This window comes from Primulina eburnea, chromosome 8 (assembly GCF_022965805.1).
Source record: "Primulina eburnea isolate SZY01 chromosome 8, ASM2296580v1, whole genome shotgun sequence".
Classification (NCBI taxonomy): Eukaryota; Viridiplantae; Streptophyta; class Magnoliopsida; order Lamiales; family Gesneriaceae; genus Primulina; species Primulina eburnea.
In genome coordinates, this window is record NC_133108.1 from 6,868,529 (window position 1) to 6,885,493 (window position 16,965).

The 16,965-nt window shown below is 36.8% G+C and overlaps 1 non-coding gene and 1 pseudogene across 1 annotated transcript; both read left to right on the forward strand.

Moving 5' to 3' along the window:
* Window positions 1–5,362: 5,362 nt before the first annotated feature.
* Window positions 5,363–7,807, forward strand: LOC140838763 (magnesium-chelatase subunit ChlI, chloroplastic-like; annotated as a pseudogene).
* Window positions 7,808–8,129: 322 nt separating this feature from the next.
* On the forward strand, window positions 8,130–8,203 carry TRNAI-UAU (transfer RNA isoleucine (anticodon UAU)). The gene has a single exon. It is a non-coding gene; the product is annotated as a tRNA-Ile (tRNA).
* Window positions 8,204–16,965: the final 8,762 nt, after the last annotated feature.

Genomic DNA, 16,965 nt, shown 5'->3' on the forward strand with positions numbered 1-16,965 from the left:
AAATCTTGATATACGATGCTCCATTATGTGTCAATCGTGTTTAAAATGATGGTGTGGATCAGGTCCTCCAGGGCTCACTCTTTCGGGCCATTCGTTGTAACGATGAGGATTCTCCTTTTCCTTTCCAAACTGAACCTCCAGTGATCGTCTTGCCACAGTTATATGCTTAACGGGACGAGCTCCTACTACTGCAGATGAAATCAAGAACCAAATCATGAGGCACGTCGAAAAGCTCAGACCAGACATTGTAATTTTTCTAACGTGTCTTAAGTTAGGTTATGTAAATTACGATAGCCGGCCCTTCAATTTATACAGCTTCTTGATCTAAATAGTGATCAAAGCACACGGATTCAAAACCAAACAATTGTTTGTCTTTTATCAAAGCGTGCGTTTCTACATTTGTGAAACGACCTTATTTGCCGTTGAAAAAGAGCAAATTAATTACTCATTACCAGCCAGTGATGTTCGAGGATGAGGTGTCCGTGCATTAAGCCAGAAATGCAGTGTTATAAAGATACAATCTGGCGAAAGACAACGAAATCTAAATTAACTTTTCTTGCTGATGATAATAAGAACAAACGATATTCAAATTTACAGCAAAATGAGATCAAGTTTCGAATAGATGCTAGCTGGTGTAGAAAAGGAAGCTCGTTGGATAGATGGCGTCCGTTTATCGACTAGGTTTTACGTGTAATTACCATGCATGATCAGCAAAACAAATCGGCTTTCACCAAAAAATCCTGAAAATTTTCACAAATCAAACCAATTTTGAATTATTGGGTTTCCTTATCTGATATGCTTCCTCTGTTTTTCTTCTTGGGTTTGATTAAATCTCGAGCCTGTCCAAATTTAACCCAAGCTACTGTACTTCGCAGGGATTGGCCTATATAGACTCATTTATTTCGTATTTGCAACAGTTTGGCTTAAAGTCACCTTTATGAATCAGCCCCTTGTCATGGGCCGTAGAATGTATACAACACATTTCCCCTTTATATTTCGAATTACAAGTGTTTTCTCACCTTCATCGCTACAAAAGCTCTATCTCTCTCTTTCCTCGCATAAGCTCTTATTGCTCAACACCCAAATAGATCCAAAATTCTCCCACACAGCTTCTCTTTGCCGCATCCGTTCCCTAAGACAACACCATGGTTCAAGGCTCTTCTCCGTTGCGCCACCCTGGTTCGAATTTCACGAGTGTCTCATCCATGCAAGTCCTCGTCTCTATTTTGCCCTCGTTATCTACCAAAGTGGCCACGAGACCAACTCTCTTCTAAATAAATCCTATGTCAGGTCCCGTGACGGGGGTTAGTTGACACCGACTCAAATTTACATTCGAAAACAACAAGCCTCACAAGTACAAAATTCAGAAACCAGTCTTTTTATTCATAATACGGAATAAATCAATTGTCTATTACAATTCGAATACTAATGTTTTACAATGGAAATATAAAACCAGACATAACGTTGTCTCAACAGATGCAGCGGAATTAACATAAACATAAACTGAGAACAATAGTCTTCTTCACCAGCCCAGAACTGGATCTGCTCTTCTTCTTCTAATATTTCTTCCTCGTTCTTATCTGAGATGGGTTTGGTGGGTGAGTGATATGATTGTCACTCAGTAAGCAGTGGCGGAAATAACTCCCAAATTTCAAAAACCATTTTTTGAAAGAAACAGTAATACAATAATGTACAGAAAACTCTTATTTTCAGAACAGTAATCAGAATTCAGAAATCACAGGTTTCGGAACAGAAATCAGAATTAGTAAGCACTGAGCACGTTAGTGAATTTCATGGCTAAACTGATATCAGTCCCCTATATGTTCTCTCCTCTAAGGTGTGAGTTCAGAAATCAAAAATTCAGAATTCAGATATGTTCAGAATATATATTCCTACCATTAGTTCACTAGGGAGTTTCAGTGCTTTATAAAAATCAGATATCATAAATCAAACATACAGAAACTGTGCTTTAAAACAGAAAATTATCAAACTGATTTCAAGATATTTTACCGTAAGCCCACTTACAGTAATTTGCTAGAATTTCGGTTGAAGTCTACTGGAAATCTGGTTGCTCTCGCTACTGGATTTTACAGCTTCGAAAAATGCACTCTCTTAGTTCTAATTCCAAGTGATAACTCAAGATTTTGGTAACAACAATTTCAGAGATTGAAGGTGCTATTTATAGGCCAAAATCTGACTGTTAGTATTCCAATTAATGACCATAATCTGCCATTAACAACCTTTATTCCATGTTAAATGCTTCAGTTACAAGTCATGAGCAGAATCAGTAGCTATCTGTTGGAATTTCGCTACTAAACTCTCTTGTCTGCTGGATCATGTCTGCTGGATTTTGTCTGCTGGAAAATATCATCTTCTGAAATATGATTTGTTGTTGAAATTGTTATCTTCTGCTGGAATTTTCCATTGCTACTGAATATTGCTAGCTGCTGCTGGAAATTCGGGTTCTCACATCCCTCCCTCCTTATGAGAAGTTTCGTTATCGAAACTAGGCTACACTTGATTCTAAAAGAGGTAAGGGTATTGATCTCGCATCTTTTCTTCCAACTCCGAAGTAGCTTCTCTTTCAGTGTGATTGGACCATTGTACTTTGACATATGGAATAGTCCGTCGTCTCAGTGCTTGGTTTTTGTTATCCACAATACGAATCAGAATTTCTTCATGCTTCAATTATTCATTCAAATTGCCCTCGACCAGAAGTGGTCCGGCTTCAAGAACATGACTTGGATCGGAAATATATCTTCTTAATTGTGATACGTGGAAAACATTGTGGATCCTTGACATATCGGGTGGAAGTGCTAATCTGTAAGCAAGTGTTTCCATTTTCTCAAGAATCTCAAATGGTCCGACGTATCTGGGATTCAGTTTCCCAACCTCATTGAATCGGATTACACCCTTCATGAGTGACACTTTCACATATGCCTTCTCTCCAACTTCAAATTCCACAGGTCTTCTTTTCAGGTCAGCCCAGCTTTTCTGTCGATCTTGTGCAACTTTTAATATTTCTTTGATCAAAGCAACTTTATCCACTGTTTATTTCGATCAGGTCGGGTCCAACAATGGCTTTTTCCCCTACTTCATCCCAATATAGTGGTGATCGACATTTCCGTCTATACAGAGCTACATATGGTGCCATTCCAATACTACTGTGGTAACTATTATTATATGCGAACTCAATTAAAGGTAGATGTTCACTCCAATTATCACTGAAGTCTAGAGCACATGCTCTCAGCATATATTCTAGAGTTTGAATTGTTTTCTCAGTTTGGCCATCAGTTTGAGGGTGATATGATGTACTAAGAGTAACTTTTGTCCCCATAACTTGTTGAAAGCTCTTCCAAAAACGAGATGTAAATTTAGGATCTCTGTCGGATAGCATGCTAGCTGGAACTCCATGCAATCGTACAATCTCATTCATATACGATATGGCTAGCTTGTCCAAATTATAGTTCATGCGAACAGGTAAGAAATGCGCAGATTTCGTGAGTCTATCTACGATTACCCAGATGCCGTCATGACTTTGTCTCGACTTGGATAAACCAACTAAAAAATCCATAGAAATATGTTCCCATTTCCATTCGGGGATTTCTAATGGTTGAAGAAGTCCATCAGGTCTCTGGTGTTCTGCTTTGACTTGTTGGCACACGTGACACTTGGAGACAAATGTCACAACATCCTTTTTTATTCCATTCCACCAGAAATTCTTCTTCATGTCTCTGTACATCTTGGTACTCCCAGGATGTACTGAAAATTTTGACTTATGTGCTTCAGACATTACTTCTTGTCGAAGGTCATCAATGTCTGTTACGCACAATCATCGTTTCATCCACAAGATTCCTTTGTTATCCGTCTCGAATTCTGGTGATTTCTCTTCTTTACCTTGCTCTTTCCGCTTCACTAAAGCGGAATCTCTATCTTGACTCATTTTGATGGCCTCTCGAAGGCATGGTTGTGCTGAAAGTGACGCTAGGATTACTTTGTTCATATCCTTTCGACTCAAAGCATCGGCTACCTTGTTTGCTTTGCCTGGGTGGTAGCTTATCGTCAAGTCGTAGTTTTTCAAGAGTTCAATCTATCGTCTCTGCCTCATGTTTAACTCTTTCCGAGTGAACAAATGCTTGAGGCTTTGGTGATCAGTGAAATCTCACACTTAGCACCATATAAATAGTGTCTCCAAATCTTTAGTACGAACATTACTGCAGCTAATTCGAGGTCATGCGTTGGGTAATTATGTTCATACGGCTTCAAGTGTCTTGACGCGTATGCAATCACACTTCCCTATTGCATTAGTACACATCCTAAACCTCCTTTAGATGCATCACTATAGATTGTGAAGTCTCTGTCTTCCATCGGTAATACCAACACTGGCATATAGGTAAGCTTCTTCTTCAATGTCTCAAAGCTTTGCTCACATTTTTCACTCCATTGAAACTTGGAGTTCTTCTGTATAAGCTTGGTGATGGGTATGGCTATTGAAGAAAATCCTTCAACAAATTTTCGGTAATAACCCGCTAATCCCAAGAAACTTCTAATTTCAGTCACTGAATTTGGTCTAGGCCAATCCGAGATTGCTTCTACCTTCTTAGGGTCCACAGATACTCCTGCTGCTGATATTATGTGTCCCAAAAATGTGATGCTCTCTAGCCAAAATTCGCATTTCTTGAATTTGGCGTAAAGTTCTTTTTCTCTCAGCGTCTGGAGGGTGAGACGAAGATGTTCTTTGTGGTCTTCCTTACTTGATGAATATATCAAAATATCGTCGATGAATACCACAGCAAACTTGTCAAGAAATGGCTTGAATACTCTGTTCATGAGATCCATGAATACTGCCAGAGCGTTTTTTACCCCGAATGGCATCACTATGAACTCATAGTGTCCATACCTTGTTCGGAAGGCTGTCTTCGGATTATCATCCGTCTTGACCTTGAGTTGGTGGTAGCCTGACTTTAATTTAAACTTGGAAAAGACTGTAGCTCCCTTGAGTTGGATGCTAACATGGATCGAAGGAAACTTGCATATGTGTTCGAGATTTGTTTAGACAATTATTTAGAAGAAAACACAACGAGTTCTGATAAAAAAATTGATCAAAAATGAAAACAAAAACATGTACTTACAAATGCAAATTCACCGTTAAAATGATCAAAAATAAAAAATATATACAAGTTACTAGACTATAAATATAAATATATTTTTAACAGAATCAAAAATAAAAAGCATACAAGTTGAACGAAAATTTATCTTTTTATTTTTTAAAAGAAAAAAATATGCTCGTTTTGACCTGTTTTAAATTAAAAATAATCTTTTTTAAAAATACGGAATTTACCGATTAGGTAAAAAAATAGAATTGAGTAGAAACGGATGAATGAAAATTTAATCTACCGCATACTGTCAAACAATTGGCGGCCAAAGTTGAAGATACACTCTATATCGGTACCACTGTTCGAAACATGGCTGGGCTATTGGGAGTTTCTTCCACTGCGGCCATCTTCAACTCCAACAGGACCTCTTCTCTCTTTCTTCCCCCTGAACCAGGTGAGATAAACCTCTCTAGTTTCCGTCCAATTTCGTGCTGAGGTGTTTTAAAGTTAATTTGGTGGTGAAAATTCGTTCCGTTGTTGTACTGTACTTAAAGGTCGGGCGAGAATGAACAAACGATGTTATCAGTTATGGGTTTTGGTTGGTTGCCACAAAGTTGATTGCTTTTCTGTTAATTTGCTGCAGTCTTGAGTTCGGGGAGGAAATCTTTTGGTGGGGCTAGAGTTCCTCTCAGGAAAGGGCGTTGTAAGTTCTCTGTCACAATCTCTAATGTGGCCACTGGGATTAGTCCTGATCAAGAATAGGTATCAATTATTTTATTTGTTGCTGACAGATAATAAGGTTAATCTGGAAATAATTCGTCTGATATGTGAATGTATTGTGCAGAAGCTTGCTACTTCGAAGGAGAGGCAGAGGTCAGTTTACCCGTTTGCAGCTATAGTTGGGCAAGAAGAGAGGAAACTATGCCTTCTTCTGAATGTGATCGACCCAAAGATAGGAGGCGTGATGATAATGAGTGACACAGGGACCGGGAAATCTGTTGAAGAATTTCGAAAATAATATAAAGGATTTTGATTGACTCCAAGGCACGTTTTGTAAACGCTATCTTTTAAGAGATGTTTCTCGATCTCTTTCAGGATACAATGGAGAAAACAAGTTAATTCAAGACCTTTTTGAATCTGATGATGTACTTCTATAAATAGATAACGTGGAGATGATTCTGAACGGGTATGACTCTTAGCCAAACAACACTTCTTTTCTGAATTGACACATGCATCCGTTCATGAACCAAAGCATCCACTCGCGAATAGTCATGAGGTTTCTGAAGATTCTGGAAATATGAAAACAAATTTCTGAAGATTCTGAAAATATGAAAACAAATTTCTGAAAATATTCTAACAAAATCTACCACCGTTAGTTCGTTGGTGGATCTTCTTCCTGAAATCAGAGTCATTGCTGGCAACGAATTTAATTCGGATCCGTAGGACCCAGAAGTGTAGGGTCCCGAAGCACGCTAGAAAATTGGGTAAAGTAGACCCTAGCCCTGTGGGCAGTGCCCGCAGGGTAGATCTAACGGCTCGGAAAAATCCGAGTTAATTTTTTTTTTTTTTTAATACATGGTGGTGGGCCCGGATCACTCATGTGGAGTGATCCGGGCCGTTCCCTTCCCGTGCAGGCAGGGCAGGGTGAAATAATCCAGAAAATTGATAGAGGCGAAAAACTCACTACTGTGTCGGTTAAAATCAACATGGTTGATTTGCCATTGGGTGCCACTTGCCACGGAAGATAGAGTTTGCGGCACAATTTACATTGAAAAGGCCCTTACCGAAGGTGTAAAAGCATTTGAGCCCGACCTTCTTGCTAAAGCTAACCGAGGAATCCTGTTATGTGGATGAAGTGAATGTTTTGGATGATCACTTAGAGGACGTTCTTCTTGATTATGTTGCCTCAGGTTGGAATACGGTGGAGAGGGAAGGAATCTCGATATCGCACCCTACCAGGTTCATACTCATAGGTTCTGGAAATCCAGAAGAGGGAGAGCTTAGACCCCAGCTTCTTGATCGATTTGGAATGCATGCTCAGGTCGGAACGGTGAAGGATACGGAGCTCAGGGTAAAAATTGTCGAGGAGAGGGCCCGATTTTATAGGAATCCTAAAGAATTCCGAATATCTTACAACGCAGAGCAAGAAAAACTCCAAGAGCAGATTTCTTCTGCTTGGAATTCGCTATCTTCTGTCACCATTGATCACGAGGATAGAGTTAAAATCTCCAAGGTCTGCGATGAGCTGAATGTTGATGGATTAAGAGGTGACATTGTGACCAATAGTGCAGCAAGAGCTTTGGCTGCTCTTAAAGGAAGAGATAAAGTAACCGCAGAAGATATCGCTACCATGATCCCTAACTGATTGAGACATCGCCTTCGGAAGGACCCTTTGGAGTCAAGACTCAGGATTACTCCTGATCATGAAATTTTACGAGGTTTTTAGCTGAGATAGGTACATTTTATTTTTTTACCTGTCTCTCGGTTTTTCTAGCATAATTGTATTACTTACAGATGACCGATTAACTTTGCGGTATTGAATTCAATAGTCAAAGCTAAAGGAAATGAGTTAAGGAAGTATATGATTGTATGAGAATTTTAGATGGTGTGACAGCAGAGTGATATGTTATATGCTTCAATCTTCATTTATCTCTCACGTGGATTATGAGTCTGTTTGATAAGAATAAGTCTGCTTCTCGTGGTTTGGTTGATGTTCTCGTACCTTCTTGCTTTGAACATTTTTTTCCTCGTATGACATTATGTAATGATGTTGAACTTTCAATGAATGCTGTTTATGCTTCAAGATCTTGGAAATTTGATGCTTATAACATACAAGTATGGGTTTCCTTTCTCTCTCATTTTTATGTTTCCAGTAATTTATCAGAGATGGGTCAAATCTTATTACTTGTGCGACTGTGGGAGATGATGTATTGACTGTTCGATCGACTTATCAAAGATCGTTCGATATCTTGTAACCTCTTCCAAATAAATTATTCAGTTATTATAATAACTTTAAGATACGCGAAAGTGAGAGGTCCCGTAGCTCAGTTGGTTAGAGCGTTGGTCTTATGAGCCGAAGGTCGCGGGTTCGAGCCCCGCCGGGACCACCATTATTTGGTTTTTGCAGTTTGGCCTATTTCTCCACATTTCCGGTTTAGTTAAAATGCTGACGCGAAGGTGACCGGAGTTATGCGGATAATTACATAAACAATAAAATATATTGGAGATTCTATATTCACATATTTATTTTACCGAAATCCATTTTATAAAAATATAAATTTAAAACATCAATATATTATTTTAAAAATACATTTGAGTACACTTAAAAATTCAAAATATTAATATTCCGGATTTTTTTATATTAGATTGCTTTATTTCAAAAATTTGTTCGTTAATATTTTTTTAGAAAACAATAAAAATAAAATTTATAACCACTATTATTTTTCTATGTCCTAAATGATCAGAAATTATTAAGTAGAAGATTGATATAACGAAAGACATTGCTATGTTTGGAGAAATCAATGAGGAAACAAAGATGTTCTCAAATAAAATGGTGCAAACTAATCCTATATCTACTTACTTATATGAAAGCATGAATAAATTGTACATGGCCAGTTTAGGTACTGTGACGCCCTAAATCTCGCCACGTAATCATATAACATGTGACGTCATATGCATAAAAAATTTCTTTTCGACGACGTAATAATATAATGTATATACGACAAAATAGTGCAATCAGCATACTATCTACTTCAGTGTAGCAAAAACAGTGTAATAAATACACACATACAACTCAAATAAGAAAATAAGTTATATTGTCTATATTTACTATTATCTACAGGACTGTTTGACTAGACACACATAGTCCTTCATCACTATCATGTCTCACGGCATAGTCCTGTAACCTGTCCAACAGAAAAAAATCCCCAAAGGGTGAGCATAAACAACAATCATCATCGCAATACATAACAGTTATATTAACAACAACATAAGATATAACTGAAATGAAAACAGAAAAACCACCTTTGCCGTTTCTGGACAATCAGTCATCAACAACCTCAACAACATCACACTGCAACAATAACATCGACGATACGTCGCACCCCAACTCCGGCGACAACAATATCGTTGAATGAACAACAACATCAACGATACGTCACACCCTAACTCCGACGACAACAATATCTTTGAACGAACAACATCAACGTGACGTCTCCCAACAATGACATCCAACAACATCAACAATATTAAACAACAACAGATATAATATCAAATCACCCAATTACAGTGATTTATCATCGTTCAACGCAATAGTATTCATCAATACTAAACAATTACAACATATGCTCTTACGTCACTATAATCTTCTCTTCTTCGTTAAAATCATACACTACTCAACAATCTTCAATTTCAGTATGATTTAACAATTTATCAGATTTATTACTAATTTATTATAATTAGGGATTTTACTCGTTGAATTGAAATTGGTGAGTTGTTTTCAGTTGTAATTAATTCCGATTATATATTCGGAGTCTACGAAATATAGACTACATGCTGATATAAAGTTTTCGTAATTTGACGGATGTTGTAAAATAGCCTATTATTTGAAGTTAATTTATTAGGGTGTGTTTGATGTTAGTATTGTAAATTAAATACACCGGAACATTAATTGTTGAACGATAAGAAGTTATAATCGAGTTTTTTATATTTTCATTGAATTGATTGTTGTTGGGCTATTTGATACTATATATATTAGGACTGTTATGATTGTGTTGATACGGTGACAATGATCTGATAATTGTTGTTGGATTATTTAGATACGTCACATGCCTCGGGATCAAAGAAATAACCAGATTTTATATATACCCGATTATCAGGTACGTGTTGACGTACGAGCATATGTTGTTATTGTTTAGTATTGATGAATACTATTGCGTTGAACGATGATAAATCACTGTAATCGGGTGATTTGATATTATATATGTTGTTGTTTATTATTGTTGATTTTGTTGGCTGTCGTTGTTGGGAGACGTCACGTTGACGTTGTTCGTTCAACGATATTGTTGTCGCCGGAGTTGGGGTGCGATCGTTGATGTTGTTGTTCGTTCAACGATATTGTTGTCCCCGGAGTTGGGGTGCGAGTAGTGCGACGTATCGTGGATGTTGTTGTCGTTCGACGATATTTCTGTCGTCGGAGTTGGGGTGCGACGTATCGTCGATGTTATTGTTGCAGTGTGATGTTGTTGAGGTTATTGATGACTGATTGTCCAGAAACGGCAAATGGGTATTTCTGTTATCATTTCAGTTATATCTTATGTTGTTGTTAATATAACTCTTATGTATTACAATGATGATTTTTGTGTATGCTCACCCTTTGGGGGTTGTTTCTGTTGGACAGGTTACAGGACTATGCCGTGAGACATGATAGTGGTGAAGGACTAGGTGTGTATAGTCAAACAGTCCTGTAGATAAGAGTAGATATAGACAGTATAACTTATTGTCTTATTTGAGTTGTATGTGTGTATTTATTACACTGTTTCTGCTACGCTGACATAGATAGTGTGGTGATTGCACTATTTTGTCGTATATGTATTATATTATCACGTCGTCGAAAAGAAATTTTTTATGCATATGACGTCACATGTTGTATGATTACGTGGCGAGATTTAGGGCGTCACAAGTACGGTGGGCAAGAAAAAAATATATACGTGTAATACATTTCTTCCTCCACCGCGAAGCACCAAAGAACGTAGCAGGTTACAAAATCCTAAACATGTCATGGGCTTCTTCTTCCACCTCACCAGAAAACAGAAACGACACGTGTGATTAGCTTTTCTTTTCAACGCAACAGAGAAGCGCGTGCAACAAAGAGGGTATACTCCGTCCTTTGCTCCTCGAGTTCACTCTTCTACTGCTCTTGTTTGGGGTTTCCGCTTTCTTCCCTCCACCGCGCCAGCGAACAAAGGGCAACGAGGGTTTGCTTTGTCTTTTCTCCACTTCTATCTTATTGCAGTTTCTTCACTCTCAACCCTCGTGTGCGGCGTTCCGCCCTCTTGGTATTGGAAAGCTTCTATTGTTCTGGTTTTTCCCCTCTTGTTTTTGTTCTGTTTTTCTTTTTGTCTTCCTTACAGTATCGGGTTTGTTCTTCTCTTATTTTTGTTTGGGTTTTTTGATTTCTTTAGATTTCCACTATAAGGGCAGGGCCTTCTCCTACCGCATCGTGCTTGGAATTTTCTTTTTCCTTCTCTTTTGGTGGGATGAAAAAAGAAAAAAATAACGAGTGGGAAAAAAGGACGAAAGGTGAAGATAAAATAACGGGAATCATTGATTAGCTTTTTCTTTCGTTGTAATCAATCCGTTGGAGTTTTTCATGGTTTCTTAATTGTCACTGTTGTGTTCCTTGATTAGTTTTAACGGAAATTTTATGGGTTATGATATGGTTAGTTTGCGTTAATGTGTCTCTTGATTTTTTCAGCAGTTTTTTCAATCTCTTTTGGTCTCCATCTTGCTTCGTACGTGGGTTTTCATGCTGGTTTTCCTTTTTGCGATCTTTTTGTCTTATTTTTTGTAACAAAATCTCCAGATTTTTATCCTGTAGAGGCACAAAACCTTCAGTCATTTTTTTTATCTCTACTCTGACCTTCTGCCATTTTTTGTCTCTACTGTGAGCAAGTGCACTATTGTACCGCGCAATGGCGCGGTGACTACTGGAAAATAAACTTGTTTGAATTTTTTTTCACATAATATTGATACATGTAATGTTTTACAAGTTAGTTCATGTGTGTATATAGATTTGTGTACCTAGGTTGTGTGCACTTGTGAATTTAAATCGCTTAGTTGCGCGATGGTTACTGTAAAAGGCTTGATTTGGATTCTTTTCTTCTTCTTTTTTTCAATTAATATTTAAACATTTATTCCGTTTGCCTAAAAAAAATTCAAGAAAAATACTTAGGATCTACTATCAAATATCGAACAAATATTTTGGTAAATAACTCTAAATTTATTACTAATTTTTCATATCAAGATTAACGTATACATTTGCTTACAAGATTAGAATAATTGAATCACTTTTATCATATCAACCAACACACCTCATTAAAAAAAATACTACAGAATATCTATTGGTATACCAACCACATATGTTATAACGTAGCATCAACATTCTTATATTCAATACCTTCTTAATTAAAATTCCAACACAACTTAAATATACGTTAGTATTGTCTTTTTTTTTACGCTAATACTCGCTCTATTGACACTTAAAATAAACAAATTTTCTAAGACGCTACACTTGATGCGAATATAATGAATAATATGATGACTAAGCCTTATATTTTAAAACAATAAATTATGTCCTTACACTTGTCAACATTAAAAAAACGCCTAATTTACTTGTATTGAGATGTCCAAAAACAATCACAACATGTGTCATAAACCATATATGACTCACCCTTCTTCATATATATATATATATATATATATATATATATATATATATATATATATATATATATACATACATACTTCTTCCATCTAACCAAAAAACAGAAACTACACGTGTGATTAGCTTTTCTTTTCAACGCAACAGAGAAGCGCGGGCAACAAAGAGGGTATACTCCGTTCTTCTCGAGTTCGCTCTTCTACTGCTCTTGTTTGGGATTTCCGCTTTCTTCCCTCCACCGCGCCAGCGAACAAAGGGCAACGAGGGTTTGTTTTGTCTTTTCTCCACTTCTATCTTACTGCAGTTTCTTCGCTCTCAACCCTCGTGTGCGGCGTTCCGCCCTCTTAGTATTGGAAAGCTTCTATTGTTCTGGTTTTTCCCCTCTTGTTTTTGTTCTGTTTTTCTTTTTATCTTTTTTACATTATCGGGTTTGTTCTTCTCTTATTCTTGTTTGGGTTTTTTGATTTCTTTAGATTTCCACTATAAGGGCAGGGCCTTCTCGTACCGCATCGTGCTTGGAATTTTCTTTTTCCTTCTCTTTTGGTGGGATGAAAAAAGAAAAGAATAACATGTGGGAAAAAGAGGACGAAAGGTGAAGATAAAATAACGGGAATCATTGATTAGCCTTTTCTTTCGTTGTAATCAATCTGTTGGAGTTTTTCATGGTTTTTTAATTGTCACTGTTGTGTTCCTTGATTAGTTTTAACGGAAATTTTATGAGTTATGATATGGTTAGTTTGTGCTTACTTTGTCTCTTGATTGGTTTTTGTAAGATATTGAGTTTCTATGAATTTGATTTACAATGAAGGATCGATATATTTTTCAGCGGTTTCTTCAATCTCTTTTGGTCTCCATCTTGCTTCGTACGTGGGTTTTCATACTGGTTTTCCCTTTTGCGATCTGTTTGTCATATTTTTTTTAAAAAAAAATCTCCAGATTTTTTATCCTGTAGACACGCACAACCTTCTGCAATTTTTTTGTCTCTACTGTGAGTAGGTGCACTCTTGTACCGCGCAATGGCAGCAGTGACTACTGGAAAATAAACTTGTCTGAATTTTTTCACATAATATTGATAAATGTAATGTTTTACAAGTTAGTTCATGTGTGTATATAGATTTGTGTACCTAGGTTGTGTGCACTTGTGAATTTAAATAGCTTAGTTGCGCGAAGGTTACTGTAAAAGGCTTGATTTGGATTTTTTTCTTCTTTTTTTTCAAATAATATTTAAACATTTATTCTGTTTGCCTAAAAAAAACTCAAGGAAAATATTTAGGATCTACTATCAAATGTCGAACAAATATTTTGGTAAATAACTCAAAATTTATTACTAATTTTTCAAATCAAGATTAATGTATACATTTTCTTACAAGATCAGAATAATTGAATCACTTTTATCATATCAACCAACACACCTTATTAAAAAAAATACTACAGAATATATATTGGTATACCAACCACATATGTTATAACGTAGCATCAACATTCTTATATACGATACCTACTTAATTAAAATTCCAACACAACTTAAATATATGTTAGTATTGTCTATTTTTTTTTACGCTAATACTCACTCCATTGACACTTAAAATAAACAAATTTTCTAAGACGCTACACTTGATGCGAATATAAAGAATAATATGATGACTAAGCCTTATATTTTAAAACAATAAATTATGTCCTTACACTTGTCAACAATAAAAAACGCCTAATTTACTTGTATTGAGGTGTCCAAAAACAATCACAACATGTGTCATACACGTATATGACTCACCCTTCTTTATATATATATATATATATATATATATATATATAAATGACATGTGTGATTAGCTTTTCTTTTCAACGCAACAGAGAAACGCGGGCAACAAAGAGGGTCTACTACGTCCTCTGCTCCTCGAGTTCGCTCTTCTACTACTTCTGTTTGGGGTTTCCTCTTTCTTCCCTCCACCATGCCAGCGAAGAAAGGGCAACAAGGGTTTGCTTTTTCTTTTCTCCACTTCTATCTTACTGCAGTTTCTTCGCTCTCAACCCTCGTGTGCGGCGTTCCGCCTTCTTGGCATTGGAAAGCTTCTAATGTTCACGTTTTTCCCCTCTTTTTTTTGTCCTGCTTTTTTTTTGTCTTTCTTACAGTATCGGGTTTGTTCTACTCTTATTCTTGTTTGGGTTTTTTGATTTCTTTAGATTTCCATTATAAGGGCAGGGCCTTCTCGTATCGCATCGTGCTTGGAATTTTCTATTTCCTTCTCTTTTGGTGGGATGAAAAAAGAAAAGAATAACGAGCAGGAAAAGGAGGACGAAAGGTGAAGATAAAATAACGAGTGTGAGAGCCGAGATTTTGAGATTTTCTTCAGGCCATGTAATCAAGGAAATTTTAAGATTTGATTTTGTGTATAAAGAATAAATAAGATATTAAGTTGTGCACCTTGGAGATTAATTGTTAGATATATTTTGATGAAGTCAACAATATTTTATTGAAGGCATGCTTAAATTCGAAATTTGGGAAGAGAATGTAGGAGATTTAGATATCATATAATTATTACTAGTAAATTCGAAAATCCTCTTATATTATTTTGCCTAAATATGATGGTGCCTAGATATTTGATATCATGCAAGATTGAGCCAAAGATTGGAGATTTTATGCTAGACCTATTGCCTATTTTCGAAATTCTTACATGATTCTTGCCTAAGTATTGTAAGGCATGGTTACAAGGGAAGCATACCATGCAAGTTGGAAGGAAATCCTCAACCTTGCACCAAAACCATTAGATCTAGCAACCTAATTTTCGAATTAATCTACAGCATTGGATTAGAATATGAATCTCCTAACTTAGGTAGATAAATTTTCGAAATTGGAAGATGAATCAACACCTATGGCAAGGAAATGAGAGTCAAATATTGAGAGATTTCTGCTAATTTTGAGTATGATTGAGTGCCATAATTAACCCTTCTCCCTCCACCTATAAATAGTGCCTCAACCCTAGCCATTCTACCACCACCAATCTCGAAATTCCAGCACTCCTCCCTAGCCGAAGTACTGCACGAAAACCGTCCAAGGAACCAAGCCGAAGCGCTGCCCGAGTGAGGAGCACGAAGCGACCCACTTTTCTAAGCCAAGCAGTCACGTTTCTTTAGCAATCAAATACTGTAAGTGGGCTATTTTTTAAAACTTTAAAATTTCGAATCAGTGTATGCATGTTTTCGATTTTTTTTACAAGAAAAAAACAAGTAGTCGAGTACAATCTTCTTTCTACTCTTTTCGTCATACGATTTTAAAAGCACTGTGAGGAGTCGACTGTATACGGGAGGGAATCCCAACCACGACGTACCCTTACGCGGTGGGGGACATAACCGCTATACGGCCTCGCCCCCTTAGAGGAGTAACAATTAGGGACTGACGTCAGTAAACCGTAGAAAGTAGATGAGTCGCAGTGATGTGTCAATGTTATGCATGTTTTTGAAATAGGTATGCGAGTCATGATTTATGATTTCGAAATTTATGCATGTTGTCTCTATTGTGCTCGATTTTCCCCCATTTACTGAGTATTCCCAAGTACTCACCCCCTTACAACCCTTCCCAGATAAGCCCGAAGAACAGGTCGAGGACGAGGAGTCCGAACAATTCTGGGGATGGTGATGATTCAAGAGTCTAGATAGAGTTTAAGTTTATTATTGTTATTATGCAGTTTACGCTTCCGCATTGAATTCTGTCTTTTAAGTTATTTTGATATTGTAAAGACAATTTTATTGAGATTATGATTTATAAACTGGATTCGGTGTAAACTGTGCTATGAAAGGCTTGTTGTTTTAAATTGTGTGATTGCAAACGACGCCGGTGTCAACTCCGAGTTTCGGGGCGTGACAACGGGAACCATTGATTAGCTTTTGCTTTCGTTGTAATCAATCTGTTGGAGTTTTTCATGGTTTCTTAATTGTCAATGTTGTGTTCCTTGATTAGTTTTAACGGAAATTTTATGAGTTGTGATATGGTTAGTTTGCATTACTTTGTCTCTTGATTGGTTTTTGTAAGATATTGAGTTTCTATGAATTTGATTTACAATGAAGGATCGATATATTTTTTAGCGGTTTCTTCAATCTCTTTTGGTCTCCATCTTGCTTCGTACGTGGGTTTTCATACTGGTTTTCCCATTTGCGATCTGTTTGTCTTATTTTTTTAAAAAAAAAGTCTCCAGATTTTTTATCCTGTAGACGCGCACAACCTTCTGCCAATTTTTTGTCTCTACTGTGAGCAGGTGCACTCTTGGACCGCGCAATGGCGCGGTGACTACTTGAAAATAAACTTGTTTGAATTTTTTTTCACATAATATTGATAAATGTAATGTTTTACAAGTTAGTTCATGTGTGTGTATAGATTTGTGTACCTAGGTTTTGTGCACTTGTGAATTTAAATAGCTTAGTTGCGCAAAGGTT